The sequence below is a fragment of the Colias philodice genome, chromosome 32 (assembly GCF_061535455.1).
Source record: "Colias philodice isolate Cphi_HAF_F1 chromosome 32, ilColPhil1 Martin Lab GWU primary, whole genome shotgun sequence".
Lineage (NCBI taxonomy): Eukaryota > Metazoa > Arthropoda > Insecta > Lepidoptera > Pieridae > Colias > Colias philodice.
The window spans coordinates 1,785,085-1,803,182 of record NC_143117.1 but is presented as its reverse complement, the minus strand read 5'-3'; the positions used below and the strand labels follow the sequence as shown (position 1 = coordinate 1,803,182).

At 35.2% G+C, this 18,098-nt stretch overlaps 1 long non-coding RNA gene across 1 annotated transcript; it reads left to right on the top strand.

Annotated features, from left to right (window-relative positions):
- The first annotated feature begins 555 nt into the window (after positions 1-555).
- On the top strand, positions 556-17,886 carry LOC149474938 (uncharacterized). Its single transcript, XR_016318180.1, has 4 exons — positions 556-868; positions 1,143-1,352; positions 1,818-1,922; positions 17,538-17,886. It is a non-coding gene; the product is annotated as an uncharacterized LOC149474938 (long non-coding RNA).
- Positions 17,887-18,098: the final 212 nt, after the last annotated feature.

The window sequence follows — 18,098 nt, the reverse complement described above, 5'->3', positions numbered from 1 at the left end:
CGTGGGATTTACGGGATATAACCTATCCTATTTGTTAATCCAAGTTACCTGTTGAGTATGAATATCATCGTTTACGCATGAAAATAAGTGGACGCGATCTCCACTTATGTTCATACAAATACAGACTTTACAGGGTGCTCCAAAATTACAACATTTCAAAATTTTTTGCTACTTGTTTTTATTTTTATTTTAATTAAAACTAGATAAAAACTAACAGTAATTTTTACTTTTTGAAAATATTTAGGTTTTTATTAATGTTTAAAAATCGTCTTATTCCTAAATGACGTCATTCTTATGGTGGACTTTGTTCTAACGTCTGTATGTATAACGTCGCCACATCAATTTTAATTTTAATTTATTTTCTCTTAAAATTTGCGATTAAGAAAATATTTTTTGTGGTAACAATAGCATTATGAAGAAATGCTTTTTTTTTTCTTTCATGCTCTTAATTTTATAATAGAAACTACTACCCGTTCGCTTCGAGTTGGCCGTCGATGACTCAGAACAAAGAATCCTATGGAACTGCCGTAATTGTTCAATTTGACGCGGAAATAATTATGATATACCCATCTCTTTCTCACAACAGTGGTTTTACCTTAGAAAAAGCATCTACACTCTTTTTATTAGCGCCCTCTTCATTGGCATCGATGTACCTAGTTTGCTGCCACGGACGCCATCTTATTTTACGGTTTTGTTTACTTGTGGAAAGATGTCATTGTGAATTTTTTATGATTTTCCAGTGTTTTTCGACCATATGCGAGTGTAATAAGTATAATTGAAAATAAGAATAGGTACCTAACATGAAGTGTTCTTTAGTAGGTTGTGGCCTATGCCAAAGCAAAAACAGGCCGAATCTAACCTTTCAATGGTAAGTGGCTAACATTTCGTTAAATTGTTGCTTATATTAAAGTGTATTTATTATCAAGTGTATAGAAATTTTTTAATCATTTTACATTTAATCATCTTAGTTATTATGAGCTGTAGAAACCCGCAATATTCTCATTATTTCATTTGCATCGATAACATAAACATGAGTGCTAGTGTCGAACATCATCGCATAAACACCTTATCGATAAATTATTAATTTGTTTATTAATAATTACGTGCGAAGTTATATATTGTTGTATATTTTCTCGTTTTAGTTTACCAAGTAACGAATCCCGGCGAAAGGCAGGTTGGAAAAGATTGGCATAGAAAATATCCGGCCAGGAACTAAAAACATTAATGTGTGCTCATTGCAATTTGAAGAGAGCGCATTTAATAAGACTTTAAACATCGTTAGATTGAGAGATGATGCTATCCCAACAGTATTTGCAAAGGTCAATAATTCATCAATCTTTTTATTAAACAAGGTAATTGAAATTGTACCCCCTTACTGTTGACCGATTAATCTAATTGCTATAAGCTTCACAATATCTTTTTTGACTGATATGCTCTAGAGACCTAGAGTGTCATGAGACAAGTGGTGTGATGACTGGTACTTAAAACCTACTGAGTTATTTTTTTAGTTTTTAAGATATTACCTACATTATTAAAATCTTTTTCTATACTTAATATTGTAAAAAGGAAAGATTTGATTGTGTATGCACAAAAAGACCTCAAAACTACTGGTCCAATTTTTTTAATTCTTTCGTTGTTGGAAAGCTACACTATCCATAAGTATAATACACTATGTTTGTTCAATAAATGCTTTTAATAAAAAGAATACTAAAAGTTTTACAATTTACCAAACATTGAGTCCATGTTTCTGTAGCAATCTATTTATTATTACTTGGGACCATATCCAATGTTATAAGTAACATTTTTATCTCTTTCAGGCAGACCATCCATCTCAATTTGCCTTAATTGACATATCAAATACTACTGATCAACCATCATGCTCAGGTTATCCACATCCACAAGATGCCAAGGATCTTGAATTGGTAAGAGCAGTTCTTGAATAGAAAACCTATATGAAATAATTCTTGTTTAAGGTGGATGTTCCGACCGTCCCTCCATACATTTTTGATGACGACTAAACACTTAACACAGACACTATTTCTTTAAAACTAATCATTTTATCACTTCTCTACAATAAAATGTGTCCGCGTTCGACCTTTTTAATCAATAACTTACATTATTTACTTAGAAAAACAACAGTGAAATACCGGCAAAATTTGACACTTCTACAGTAGTGTGCGTGACTTTTGCCAAGCGAAACACGACATAAAGCACGACATCTAGCGCGTCAATGTCTAAACGAATGGCGATGTTTAGACATTGACGCGCTAGATGTCGTGCATTCGCGTTCGTTATCTTATACATAATTCGCATAATTCTAATAAATCAAAGTTCTATGTGTAATAATTGAGTAATTTCATTTCCAATCGTTCAAAGAAAATAACAATAAAATAAAATAAAACTAATGACCTTAGAAACTATGTTTTTTTTTGTAAACAATTTATTACTCATTATTGTTCGTCCGTCGTAGGTCTGTAAACTGTATTGTACACTGAAGGTAAATGGTACTGTAGGTACTTTAGTTCGGCGTCGTCGTCGGCTTGATATAAAATTACATTCTTGATTTCATTGACACGCGCTATGATTTGCGCGCGGAATTTCTTGTGTTGTGAATTTATTTTTGTATGCTATGCATTTTTTGATTCAAATTGCAATATTTCTCTAGTATGCATTTGAGACTATATTGTAAATTGTAATAATTGATCGTGGGTATAGTAATTAATTATTCTAATAACGCAATTAGTAATATGTATATGTATTTTCGGTGGGATTCAAAACAAAAAATTGGCCCGTGATTTTTATGAAATTTCACCACATTGCAAATCACATCAATCATAGTTCATACACATGTATGACGAAAGTGATTAGTATTGTGGCTAACATTGACTCATCAGTTCATCACTGAAACCAGTGATAAATCAGTACCTATATCATATTGTGTTTGAATATTTTTAAACAATGATATAAGTATACAATTATTATAAATCGATAAACTATCAAAGTAATCACAAACTTGCAAACATTGGTAAAATATGCTTTAGCGAATTTTCAGACAGACACACAATTTTATTACTTAGTTTGTTTTAGCAAAGTAGGTACCTACTCCGTTTACGTCACGCGTCGGCCGTCGCGTCGTCGAAAACGGTGCACCCAGAAACAAACATACCTAATTACCTAATTCAGTTACAATCCTTCTTTTGTTCCAATACGATTTTTTTTCCTGATAGCTAATAGCAAAACCATATGTTACTTTGTTTTCGTAAATATGTTTTTCACCTTCCTGGTTATTTTCACTTAATGAAATATAATAAAATAATAAATAGTGTATTAGATTTGTTATTGTATCTTGTATACGAATTATTCTTACTTGTTGGTTATGAAATGTTCAAATACCTATTGAAATAATTTACTGTTACAAATCATTAGTGTTATTAGTTTTGAGTGAATAGGCATGGATCAGAAATTCAGAATATTATATGCTGCTAACTACTCAAATACATACATGTTTTGATAAAAAAAACAATAGTGTACAGTGAAATTAGTCTCGAGAAATTTTTGCATATGTAGTGGTGTGTATATTACCATATATTACTCAGATCTTAGAGCGCGTTTCCATTATATCGTTCTAGCCTATACAAAAATGTTTCGATATCCTAACATTACTATTTAATTTTATACTTATCCCTAGCAATACTCTGATTTATGTTTTAAAGAAAATGGTTTTGACTTTATAAAAAAAATAATATATCATTCAATTTTACGTCCTTGAGCCAATGACAAGGCGAATACCGTGAAACAATAAAATATCTTGTTCATAATAATTTGTTTCGTAATTAATATTTGACCATAATAATTACGAAACAAAACAAATAAATAAATCGTCACTTGATAGTGGAAAGTGGAAACACGCACAAAACCAGAATAAACCAGTTTACGCTGTCCGCAGGTGCCTCGTGCAGTCCGGCGTCAGTCGCTTGGTACCGTTAGAACATAAAGCACACATTTCATTCGAAAATTATAATTATTACGTAGTTTAATTGTTAAATTTTGTATTTGTTGATTGTTGTTATTGTTTGTTATTGTTGTTATTGTTTGTTATTAAAGTGAAACTTTTATTACATCGTCTCAAACTTTTTGGTCTGTGTAGCGCATGTCGCGTGTATCGCGGCTGCCGAGTAGGTAAACCTACTCGGCAGCCGACCGTCACGCGACATGCGCTACACAAAGCAGTGTTCGGAACCGTTCGAACAGTTTCACTTTTACCGTGGTTTACATTTTTGGCCGGAGAACACCTAATTCATACACGTCTTCACTGAAGTAAAAATCGGCACTGCTTGTAATGTTTGGAACTAATAAAATATTAATAATACTAATATTATATACTTGAATAAAAACTAAAAATAAAATGTTGTTTTTTTTTATTTGCTGACCATACACTACTACAAACGAAAAAATTTCTCCAAGCTAATTTACCTGTAATGTAATAAAATAAAACTGCGTTTTATTGTAATCAATTTTGACATTATTTATTTTCCAAAATTAATGATGAATAAAATAGTTTACGCCAACAAATATGTATAACTTTTATTTTTATAACAATCGTTCATACCGTAGCAGGTAGCGTTTTGAGTCTCACGCAACGTTGCCGCATCGCATGACAGCAGCAATTGCGACGTTGCCATTCCTTTAGTATAAACAAACACTATGGATACCTACGCGTAGGTACGCTCGCGAATGCAAATTCGGTGATTTACTAATTTTTGATAATCATTGAATTCGTTTTGAAATAGCCTGTACTTTGTAATTTTTAGTGTTATAGACATTTATAAAATGTGGTGCTCATTTTTTTTTGTAATAAATTATCCCGCTACGCTATTGTATTTTCGTTGTTTTATTTCAAGTGAACACCCATACAATTTTGTCACGAGCCGCCTCTGGCCTCTGGGTGAAATCAACCAGTCAAATGATTTTTGTTCTAATTGTATTTTGGTAGTAGTTTGTTTAGAATTTACATTACCATTGTTAAATTTTTATTTTGTATTTGCAGTAAAATAAAAAGATGAAAAACTTCATTAGGTATATTGTCTACTGTATCCTCCACAGTTGTGTGACCCCGACGTGCATTGAACACGCAGCTTTCTGATACTAGTAGCTAAAATCAAAACCACAGATATGTCTGTGATCAAAACCATAATAATATTTTTACCTACCTATTATTTTACTAAAAGTCGAGTGCATCGAAATCGTAAATATATGTTTTTCACCTTCCTGGTTTTTTTTCCATAGTAAATAGTGTTTTTGATTTGTTGTTGTATGAATAATTATTCTTACTTGTTGGTTATGAAATGTATATTGAAATAATTTACTTTTACAAATCATTAGTGATATTAGTTTTGAGTGAAAATGCTTGGATCAGCATAATATCATATATGCTACTTCAAATACATGTTTTGATAAAAAAAAAACAATAGTGTAATGTAGGTAATAAAATAAAACTGCGTTTTATTGTAGGTAATCAATTTTGACATTATTTATTTCCCAAAATTACAATAAAATAGTTTACGCCAACAAATATAACTTTTATTTTTATAACAATCCTACTTCCTACTAATGCGAAAGTTTGTGAGGATGTGTATGTGTGTGTTTCACGCAAATACTACTGAACCGATTACAATGAAATTTAGCACACATATAGAACGTAACTTGGACACATTGAATAGGTTTTATCCCGGAAATCCCACGGGAACGGGAACTATACGGGTTTTTTTTTTGAAAATGCGGGCGGAAAGCTAATCGTTCATAATATAAACCGTAGCAGGTGGCGTTTTGAAGTTTTGTCTACCCATACAGAAAAATGAAAACCACAACCCGAAAAGGAGATTGCCCAAGTGACTATGGCACTTGGTATCGCAATCAAACTTATTGTGTCAAGATGAAATATAGCTCAATTTAAAGCTTGATGTTAGTACTTTTAGATATGATTAAAGTTTTTATGTAAATAAGCCGCAGTTCGCGACAATAAAAATAAAACAATAGTTTTATTCAACACTTCAAAAAACTACTTAATCGAGTTTAAACTAACGATGAACGTTAAGTTTTACATTTATTACATAGGTAATATTTTAATTTACAAGACAAATGTGAAAAGTAAATCGTAATTTAAACATTATTTCAAAATAACATCGAACAATGCGTCGAACACATTCATTTGACATTTCAAATAGAAACTATGACATATGACGTTTGCAAGAGAGATAGATATAGGTATGTGTCAAAACAAAACTTTTACTTTTATTTCTATTTATTCGGTATAATTACAACTTAATAGTGGTAAATATGATCATTATAAATACAAATAGGAATTAACAATATCACGAACACGTGACACAACTAGTATTTTACCGATTCCATACGTAGTCATAATTACATGTTTCAAAAGAAAAACTTTTACTATTATTTCAATTTATCTGGTTTAATTAAGACTTAATATTGATACATATGATCATTATAATTACAAATAGGAATTAACAATAGGGTATCATTTAAGCTATCACCAATTTAATTAGTTTTGTGTTTCTTAAATAATAGGGTTTGTCCTCAAAATAGTAGATCTGTCACCAAAATGTAGTCACCAAACAATGCAAAATCAGTTCCACAATAAATCACCTAAAATCCTGAGATATAAGGTCTAGTACCAAATAAATGTTTTTGTATGTATTATAATAGGTGTGTCCTAATAAGTATTTAAGCAAACTAATTTAAAGAGATCACCAATAAATCTAGTTAAGACTCCCAAGGTTCTAAATTTCCACTGGTAGTATAAATTATATTTAAATAAATTTTTTAGCAGAGTAGTAAATAAAACAATTAAAGTCAAAATAATCAATATTTATCGTTTAAAATAATTACCACTGAACAATCAGCGCTGGTTTAAAATAGCTGGCTTATGGCTAGCAGAATAGTAGATAAAACACTTAATTAAAGTTAAAATAATCAATATTTATTCTTAAAAATAATAACCACTGAATAATCAGCTCTGGTTTAATAGCTGGCTTATGGCTAGCATAATTGTAGATAAAACACTTAATTAAAGTTAAAATAATCAATATTTATTGTTAAAAAACAATAATCACTGAATAATCAGCGCTGGTTTGGATTTCGAAGGGCGCCCCCTTTGATCATTTTTTCATTAAAATTATAAATTGATGTATTAAATTGGTAACGAATACTATTAATTTAATATCTGAACGAAATAAAATGTTACTACTGTATTGGTGACAAAATATCAAATAAAAAGGAGTCGCAGTCAGGGATCGATAATCGATTTATTTGGTGACAGATCTACCATTCTGAGCACAGAGCTATTATTTAAGTAACAAAACTGTTATTATAAGAAAGAAGTTTATATTCATGTAATGCAATATAATTTTATTGGTTTTCGATCTCTTATTTTACACATATATTAACATTAATTTGATAATTCATACCTGGGAACAATTTTTGTTTATCTGAGAACGAAAATATTTCGTGGTGATAGATCTATTTATTAGGTGATACAACTTGATGACAAATATAAATTTTGGTGATAGAAAATATAGTTCCCTTAACAATATAACGAATACGTGGCACAACTAAAATTTTACCGATACCACCCGTGGTCATTCTCCTTTGTGGGTCATTTGTAACAGGACGGCGGTTCTACAGCGAAAAAAGAAAAATGATGGTCAGAACGCTGATACCGGATACCTTAAGATACTGAGTACTACTTTTGCAAAATGCATACAACAGATTTTATACCGCATTCCCGTAATACCACATTTGCTCTTTACTGGCATGCTTATGTGTGAAAGATAGTGGCCGTGACTCCACTCCTGTTGGTCGTAGAGTGATGATATATAACCTATAGCCTTCCTCGATAAATGAGCTATCTAACACCGAAATAATTTTTCAAATCGGACCAGTAGTTTCCGAGATTAGCGCGTTCAAACAAACTCTTCAGTTTTATAATATTAGTATAGATTATTTAAATATAACATTGTTTATCTCACATTGCAGTAACAAAGATCTGTTCCTGGTAATTAAGACTGCATTATATTATATTAATTTAAATATTTTCTATTCATTTCATTACATGCAATTTCCTTCATAAATAGAAAATCTATCCTCAAACAAGAACATGGTAACTGCTTTCCTGCTATATTATGTCACAGAATACATAATAGTAGCTAAACGCTACAGAACGGACACTCTCCACCTCCCGCCAAAATTAAACACTTACCTCACCCCGCACGATCAGCCTGAAAATGGTCCGTATTTGTCTGCAAGGACGATACGCAACGAATGATTTAATAGACTCGACATCGGTCTCATCGTGACGAGTATGTACATACATATTATACTGGTTATACAAATATACATTGGTTATACATATGATGATTTAAGATGTTCGTCATGTTTATCACAAGCTTCCGTTTCAATTGGATAATTGTTAAAAAGTTCGAGAATTGATAAGGGTAAGCAAGCAAGTATTTAGTTACACGATTTATTCTGATAAGATATTGAGTGTATCTATGTATGCGTCTATAAAAATTTGTGGTTTTCTTCGTCAAGCACAGTTCCACCGTGAGCCTTATGGATCGCACATAACCTATAAGATATAGGTAATATTTTATAACAATAATAATTATTGTGGTAATATTAAACCAACTTAGTGGTGTAGTGCACTTAAAGGAATTTTGAGAAGGTAAACATTTTGATTTTGTATACGATTAAAATGATTGTCAACAATTATAATTTATGCGTTGTCTATTTATGTTTTTAAATACCTGAAGTGTGACTTTATGTTCAATAAACGCGCCAAGTTTAAAATTCACTCGGACAAAATTTCACTGTTCCCATGAAAGTTCGATATGAAACACGTCAAAATTTCATATTTGTATGGGTGAAATAATATAAATTCTCGAATTTTGCATGATAGAAATTAAAAAAACCACTACTTTCATTGTTTCATTACTTACTCGGTTGGGCGGAAGCGGTGCGCGGTCGATTTTGCAATTGGCTCGCGTACGGTGTTTCGTTCCAAGCGTGCAGAGTGGTGACGTGGCGGCAACGCTCGTCGCCGTTCAACTCCTTCGTGATCCATTAAATTAATTAGTAATCGTACACTAAAATCTAAGCCCGTTAAAACTGTTCAATTTGAAAACGCAATATTTGTGGAGCGCAATCATACTCCAAAGTGCCCTCCGCGTCCTCCAGCCCAATACGACAAATAAAAACATGTTTATTTAACATATATACTTAAACTTTTGGCGGTAAAAGATTAAAGGGAGTGGAGAGGTCGAAAGGACGTCCAAAGATTTGGTCAAATATTGGAGAATAAGGGACGAATAATTTTGGTGTGTAACTAGAGATTTGGACCCTGACCTTAAATTGAACTTCATTTTAATTTAGTCTTTTCGAATTATTTAATTTAAATAATAAATCAAAGGAGAGGAGAGCTTGAAAGGTCTTTTAGATTCAGCTTAATTGTATGAGCGACACTGATTATACAAAAATTGTAAAATCTCAAATCCTGTCTGTAATCTTTTGGCACGGCACACGGCCATACGGTATAATGAATGAAAATACGGTAAGATTTTGAAAAATTATTTCGGTGTTAGATAGCCCATTTATCGAGGATGGCTATAGGCTATATTATATCATCACGCTAAGACCAACAGGAGCGGAGCAATGCGGGTGAAACCGCGGGGAACAGCTAGTTAAATATATAATATATATTTGTTTCACTTTATACGTAAATAACTCTTTAAATAAATAGGATTTTGACCAAAAAATATGCGCGATTGCTTATAATATTATGTTAGTGCATCCGTTAAAACAAAATTTTTCTAACTGGAATATTAATAAAAAGTCTTTAAGGATAGGTAAGTAACAATAATATTTTAAAATAGTATTATTATTTATTACATCGAGTTAATATGTACTACGTACTACGTAGTACCTCAATGATTAATTATTATTATTTTTTGAACATATTTCTATGGTGTAGTGATAGACTCGGACTTAAAAATATTACTATTTTGTGACGTTTAATAAAATCTACTTTCTTATAGGTTCCCGGATCAAAAGTACATAATTTAGGCGTAAGTTATGTTAATTTTTTGATACTTTTACTGTAATGTAAATTTTGAACACAACATTAAAATAAGCAAAGAAAATAGGTAGTTAAAAATACGAAAGCCATTTTCATATATTTTTTCTATTATTGCAGAGTTTGAATTTCCAATATGTAAGTACAGTTATAACTTATAAGTAACATAATACAGGGTGTCCCACTGTTGGTATAAAATGCTCAAAGGAGGATATAGTTTTGCATACGCTGAGTACGTAAAAAATTCTTATAAAGTTCCAGACGTAGTTTTTTTTTCAAATAGATGAATTCTTAAAACTCTATGTGTACAACCATAACAAGCAATCCGCCCAGCTTTGCTACCAGCACGTGACCTATCGTTTAAGATTATGTTTTCATAGACAAAATGCTCACATTAGCGAAGCAGTATATGCCGGTTGCGCGAAGCTAGAGAAGAAAACATGGATTTTCAGGAAAAATTTAGCAAAAATTTTTTGATGTAATTTTGTTGTTTAACTATTTTTCCGTGATCAGTGTATGAACTACAAGTCCCTTCACGCTTAGTATACCAATATTGGGACACCCTGTATAATTGGTAATTTATTAAGAACTAGCTTCCGCCCGCGGCTTCGCCCGCGTGGTGTTTTGATAAAAGGTAGCCTATGTTCTTTCTCAGGGTCTAAAGATTGTCTGTGCCAAATTTCATCAAAATCGGTTGAGAGGTTTAAGCGGGAAAGCGTAACAGACAGACAGACAGACAGTTACTTTCGCATTTATAATATATTTGTGGCGCATAATATTAACAAAAGTTAAATTGATGAACTAATAAAGAAGCTATGAACGAAAAGATGTGAATTATATGCAATCAGCCCATGAATACAGGTAAAGTCACAAGCAAATGCTAGTAATATATATATATTCAAAATGTGCAAGTGAAGCGCTTTCAAATGATACCAAACACGGCATATTTATCTTAACTTTATTTTTTTACTCTGTATGTTTTGTCCGCTAGAGGGCGACATTAGATTTTGTGAAACCCCATACCGTCATATCCTCCAACATTGCCTTTCCAGCCTATCTTTGCCCAAATAGAAATTTTAACTTTCCCGAGTGTTTATGTGGAGTAGCATGACATTTAAGACTTGTTTTGTTTTTTGGTAGAAAATTAAAGTCTTTTCTCGCAACACTGATTAGATGGCACATGTATAACGTGAATCAGTCTGCTGCTACATGTCGACAAAGTAAGAGGTGTTTTGGTGGTGCCAAATTTTTCTAAAAAAACTTGTCTCTGATCACTGGGAATCAATTAGAATACGTGAATATTATAAATTTATAAAGAATAGAAAAAATTCGATCACGAGGCGGGACTCGAACCCGCATCCTTCGCGCCATTACGTGAATATTTCTTATTATTTATTAAACTAGAATATAAAAAAGGAGGTTATTTGTTATTTCCAAGCAAAAATACGTAGTATTATAGGAGTTTTGTCGCTGGGCAATGTTAGGTTAATAAACGTAGTGTGACCTATCCCAACATTGCCCAACCGTTTTGAGGTGCTAGGGCTGACACATTTTTAACAGACTTCTCAAATAGGTAGCAAGGTAATTTTTTTAGGTATAAATTAAGTACACAGCATGTTTTTTCTTTTAGGTACCTAGGTAGGATTGTACGAGTATGTATGTCTACCTAGGTACTTTTTAAATGTTTAGTAGAAATTACGTATAGGTACAATAAATATTCATAATTTCAGTTTCATTTTAAAGATATACCTAGAAACAGTACGAACGCAATATTATTGCATGTGTACCTTCCTATTACTTGTTACCCACCTACATATTTTATTAAACTTAATTTTTTCATCCTTTACCTATTTGATTTTTTTGTGACAACCCTAAACCCTAAAGATTTTTGTATGAAGATTGTGAGAAAATTACACCTAACTTTGCCCATACAATTTAATGAAGATCTACTTATTTTGGATCATTTTTTGTAAGAGATTCAGCATCTTTGCTTTGTCTTCTACTATGTCTCTTAAAAACAGCTATGTAAGTCTTAAAATGGCTGAAATATTAAAGGTGGGCAAAGTTGTATACTTTTCCACCTTATTTCGCCCACCTCTTTCTTCCTTATTTTTAGAGAAACTATTAAGAATATGATTATTTCAAGTATGTATATCTATTAATTCTAAATTCAATTCCCTACTCAAATAACAGCATCAATTCTGTACATATTTTATTTTTTCTTGTATATGATCAAAACACTGTGAAAAGCGGGCAATGTTGGAGGATATGACGGTATAGCCTATAACCAGCGGACAATTAAGAGACTTCTAATGATATGTCATTTGTCGAATTCTGATAAGTAGTTTAGAAGTTACGAGGGAACAGATGAACATACATACATACATACATATATACATACATACATACATAGCCTGTCCACTCGGCAGAGGTGTACTGCTACGTGGCGCGTCCCCAGGTTGCGGATAGGGGAATGCCCGAGGCTCGCATTATGCGACACAGGGTAGGGGTGAAATAAAATAGCCCCCGCGGACAAAACACAACCCGATGTCAGTGGTCTAGCGTGCCCAGGACTGGAAGGCGACAGGGTATTGTCGTCGCTAGCGCTCCCCCCTGAGGGTACCAGGTCCCACCTCAGGCGTAATTAAGTGGCCTTACTCCGGCAACCGGGGCTCTGCCGGAGCGGACTGTTTATTCCCTAGGTTCTCGTGGGAACAAGATGGAGTCAATTTCAAAAAAAAATAAAAATAAAACGATGGAAGAGGAGGATTTAAAGAAGGCATTAGAGCGACATGAACAAACAATCGTTGCTCTAGCAGAATTCATAAAAGGGAAAATGAATGTCCACGGTGAAATCCGTAAATATGTAGCCACACTAGGTAGCTCTTTCAAGAGGGTGGTTGAAAAATTGGAAGTGCAACAACCGCCAACTTCTGTCACAGAAGTTCAAACCTCGCCGTCGCTTTTCAGAACATATTCTGAAACAACAGCCAAGGATACCGAGGTGGAAGAGGTCAGCAAAGCGACAACTCCCCAAAGTAGGAGAGTGCGCAAGGTGAAAAGAAAGGAGCGAACTTCACCAGAGGAGACGACAGGACTACAGAAAAAAATTCGAAGAAAGGAGACATCTTTGTCACTTGTGGATCAAAAAACGGAATCCGAAACAGAATGGACAGAGGTAAAGAAGAAGAAGTGCAAAATGAAGAAACCAATAAAGCGAGAAAGACCTAATGCGCTCATTATTCGCCCAAAGGAGAAGGAACAATATGCCGATATCCTGAAACGAGTAAAGCGGGATCCATCAGCAAACCAAATGAGTGAGTGCGTCGATAAGATCCGCAGGACCACCTCTGGGGATATGCTTCTTATCTTGAGCAGAAAGGACAAAGATAAAGCTCCACAGCTGAAAAAGGCCATTTCCGAGCTCCTCGGACAAGACGCGACAGTCATAAGCAAAGTCCCGGAAGAAGATGTGGAAATCAAAGATCTCGAGGAGTCAACAACAAAACAGGAGATCCTCGAAGCACTCCTAAAAGTAGTGGGTCAAGCCGATGTCGATAATATCACACTCGACAACATTAAAAACATGCGTAAAGCTTACGGAGGCACTATTACGGCATCGGTAAGACTTCATTCAAGGGTGGCCAAACAAATCTTAGAAAATGGCAAAATTAAAATAGGATGGGTCAACTGTCGAATCAGAAGCACCAAAAAACCTATTAAGTGCTACCGGTGCTGGAATTATGGACACCTCGCACACAATTGCAACAGCAAGGTAGACAAATCAAAGTGCTGCATAAAGTGTGGAGAGATTGGTCACAAAATTGCCGAGTGCACCAGAGACGCCAAATGCGCGCTGTGCCTAGAGCACGGGTCAATAGAGAATATTGCACATGTCGCCGGATCAAACAGATGTCCCGTCCTCAGACAGGCACTCCAGACGGTTAAAAAGGCGGAGCCATGCTCAAAGTAATGCAAATCAACCTTAACCACTGTGAGGCTGCTCATGACCTTCTTATGCAGACAACACGTGAGCTAAAACTGGACGTGGTAATCATCTCTGAGCCTTATAAGCACCTGAGCAGTGGGATATGGCTCACTGACAAAAATGGGAAGGTCGCCCTATGGGCCTGTGGTAAAAGCCCCTTAGAAACCAACAACAACAAGATCGCTAAGGGCTTTGTGAAGGCTAGGATCGGGGGAGTATACTTTTACAGCTGTTACGCCGCACCCAGTTTGTCAATAGAGGAATTCAATGATCTCCTAGACAGCATTGTGGATGATGTGAAAAATAACTTCCCAGTGGCGATAGCGGGTGATTTTAACGCCTGGGCGATTGACTGGGGCAGCAAAACCACGAATGCTAGGGGAAGGGCACTGATAGAGGCAATGTCTGCAATAGATGTGGTCTTGTTGAATAAGGGGAACGAACCTACATTTAGTAGAGGTGAAGCAAGCTCGATTGTTGATGTCACATTTGTAAGCAGCGTTCTCGCAAAAGAAAATACCTCTTGGCACGTCTCCGAAGTCTATACTGCGAGCGATCATCGAGCCTTATATTGGGAGGTATCGAGCGGGCAAGTGAAATCCAGACCAGTGAGGCAAAAATCAAATAGAAATGGTTGGAAGGTCAGTATTTTCGACCCCGAACTCTTCCATGTAACCATGGACGATCGACCAACTCAAGCACGACATGCGTCGGATAAGGCTCGGGAGATTATGAGGAGAATAACAACTGCTTGTGATGCAACCATGCCTCGAAGACGAACAGGGAATCTGCCACCGGTTTACTGGTGGAATGACAATATTGCCGAGCTAAGGAGAAAGTGCATCCGTGCTCGACGACTCTCCCAAAGATGCAGAAAAACACCTCACTTTCAGCAACTCTACAAGAAGTATAAGGAAGCTCGCTTAGTGTTAAATAAAGCAATCAAAGAGAGCAAAAGAAACTCTTGGACCAAAATGTTAGAAGAGGTAGAAAGTGATCCCTGGGGTAGACCGTACAAAGTGGTCATGAAAAAACTAAAATATAACCGAACTCCACCACCTACAAATCCAACCTTCCTGAGGAAAATAGTCACGGTGCTATTCCCGCAACAATCAAAGCTAAAATATAAAAAAAAATATGATAAGAACTTCATAATACCACCTGTCACACACAAGGAACTTATTGACGCCTGCGGTAGAATTGGAAACACCAAAGCTCCTGGATTGGATGGCATTCCTAATGTAGCATTGAAACAAGCAGTAAAATCCGTACCAGGAATCTTTTTGGAAACCTTCGACGCCTGCCTCAAAGAAGGGATCTTTCCCAAAATTTGGAAAAGACAAAGGTTGGTACTGCTCCCGAAAGGCAATAAGCCCCTCGACGAACCATCATCCTACCGTCCTCTATGTATGATAGATACAACTGGAAAAATACTAGAAAGAATAGTTCATAACAGAATTGAAGAAGTGGTCGAACCGCTACTGTCGAACTTCCAATACGGTTTCCGGAAAGGCAAATCCACTCTAGATGCCATTGGACTTGTCATTGACATTGCCAAACAAGCGATTTCCGGTGCTAGATGGAAAGGAGGTTCCAAGAAGTACTGCCTTGTTGCCACCTTAGATATAAAGAATGCTTTCAATTCAGCAAGATGGGATGTTATAATGGCAGCGCTCTCAAACTTGAAAGTTCCAGACTATCTTCAGGACATAGTAGCCAGCTACTTTAATGACAGGGTCCTCATATATGACACTGAAGGTGGACCTAAGGAATACAGTGTAACCGGAGGAGTACCGCAAGGTTCAGTACTGGGTCCCCTTCTATGGAATATCATGTACGACGGGCTACTCAAATGTAAAGTGCCTAGTGAAACACAACTCATTGCATTCGCCGATGACCTGGCAGTGGTGGTAGTAGCCAAATACTTGGAGGAAGTAAACTGGGTTTTTGATAGGACTTTTCAAGTTATACAAGAGTGGATGAACTCAGTTGGATTGGAGTTAGCAAAACACAAAACTGAGGCCGTACTCATCACCAGTAGGAAACTGCCAGAAACAATGTCACTCACAGTCGGTAACTATGAGATAACAACGCAGCCATACGTACGCTACCTTGGGATAATGCTGGATTCACGGCTAAGCTTCAACCAACATGCTGAACATATAGCAACCAAAGCAGCGGTGGTAGCAACAACATTAGCCCGACTCATGCCCAATATTGGAGGTCCCAAACAACATAGAAGAAGACTGCTATCATCTGTGTCAACGTCCGTACTCCTGTATGGTGCCCCACTCTGGTCTGACGTGCTGCAAAAGCAACAACCCAAACGACAAGTCGCATCGACGTACAGGGTCGGCGCATTACGCATTGCCAGCGCATTTCGTACCGTGTCCGTGGAGGCATCATGCGTGATCTCAGGATTACTTCCAATTGAAGTCCTAGCAGAAGAACGGAAGAACTTATACATTCGCAAGAAATCCAGCACAACACTCACAATGGCTGAGTTGAAAAGGGATGAAAGACGAAGGAGTGTCGAAAGGTGGCAACGTATATGGGATGCCTCCACTAAAGGAAGATGGACTCACCGCCTCATTCCGCAAATTAAACCCTGGGTCGACCGAAATCATGGCGACGTCAATTATTACCTGACTCAAATGCTTTCTGGCCACGGTTGTTACCGAGAATACCTGCACCGGTTCAAACACGAAGACTCTCCAGACTGCACAACATGCAGCGGACAGGACGAAAACGCCGAACATGTATTCTTCGCATGTCCAGATTACCAGGAAGCTCGGCAGACCTGGAAAAGTATAGTAGGAGCAGAAGTTTGTCCTGAAACGCTAGTAGCAGCGATGCTCTCATCAAAACAAGCATGGGAAGCAACAAGCAACTTCGCAACAGAGGTATTAAAAGACCTACGAAGCAAGGAGCAGATGCGAAAAGCTGTGGCGTAAGACCTAAATAAGGAGAAGAAAAGCAGCAATGCTATACGTCCCCCCCGTGAAGTAAAGCCTAACGGCCATCCCGCGGGGATATGGGCTGGAGAAAGAGGGTTGTTTTAGTCGGTATGGATCATGACACCATGATCGAGGCCGACATACCAGGTCGCAGATCATGACCTGAGATACTTAACAGTATTTTTTCCCTCTATAATAAAAAAAAAAAATAAAAAAAAAAAAAAAAAAAAAAACATACATAGCCTGTCAAAATCATAACCCTCCTTTTGCTTTGCCGTAGTCGGGTAAAAATATGTTGAATTTAATAACTTATCACCTGAAATTTTTTAAATTATATGTATTTTTAAAAGTGTTTTCCCGTTCAAAATATGTAATTACTAATAATAATTAATCAAAGTTACTATACATTTTTTTTATTGACTTTATATTTTTAATTTCACAGGTACAGCCAAGGAATCGGCTAGAGAAATAAAGAAGATAAAAGAACGTGCGGTGAAAGTAAACGACGACTTTAATGTAAAAAGAAATGAAAAACTTTGTGTTAATATGTTATAGGTATAAATAAAAAGAGATACCCGCTCTGCTACCCGAGAGGCCGAGACATATTTATTTAATACGTCCTTATATACGTATAAAATCAAATGTTTTTAAATTCTTAAGTCGATAATTAATGAAAATTGTATTTTACTTTTAATATTTTATTTTAAACTAAACATGTAATGCTTTGGGGTAAAACCTGTTAATTATGTACTTGTTATGAAATAAAATAAATAAATCAATTAATAAATTAATGTATTTTATTTATTACCTCAACACCCTTTACTTAACACACCTGTATGAAAATGAATACAATTTGAGAGGAAATTTTGTTATTTATTACATAGTTTGTTAAAAAATATATATTTGGAATAAACATGTTTATTCTCCTGTGAAAATCTTGTCAAATAGACGCTAGAGCTCCTTCCTTCAATGCGAATAAAAAACTAATCAATTCATTTTGGAT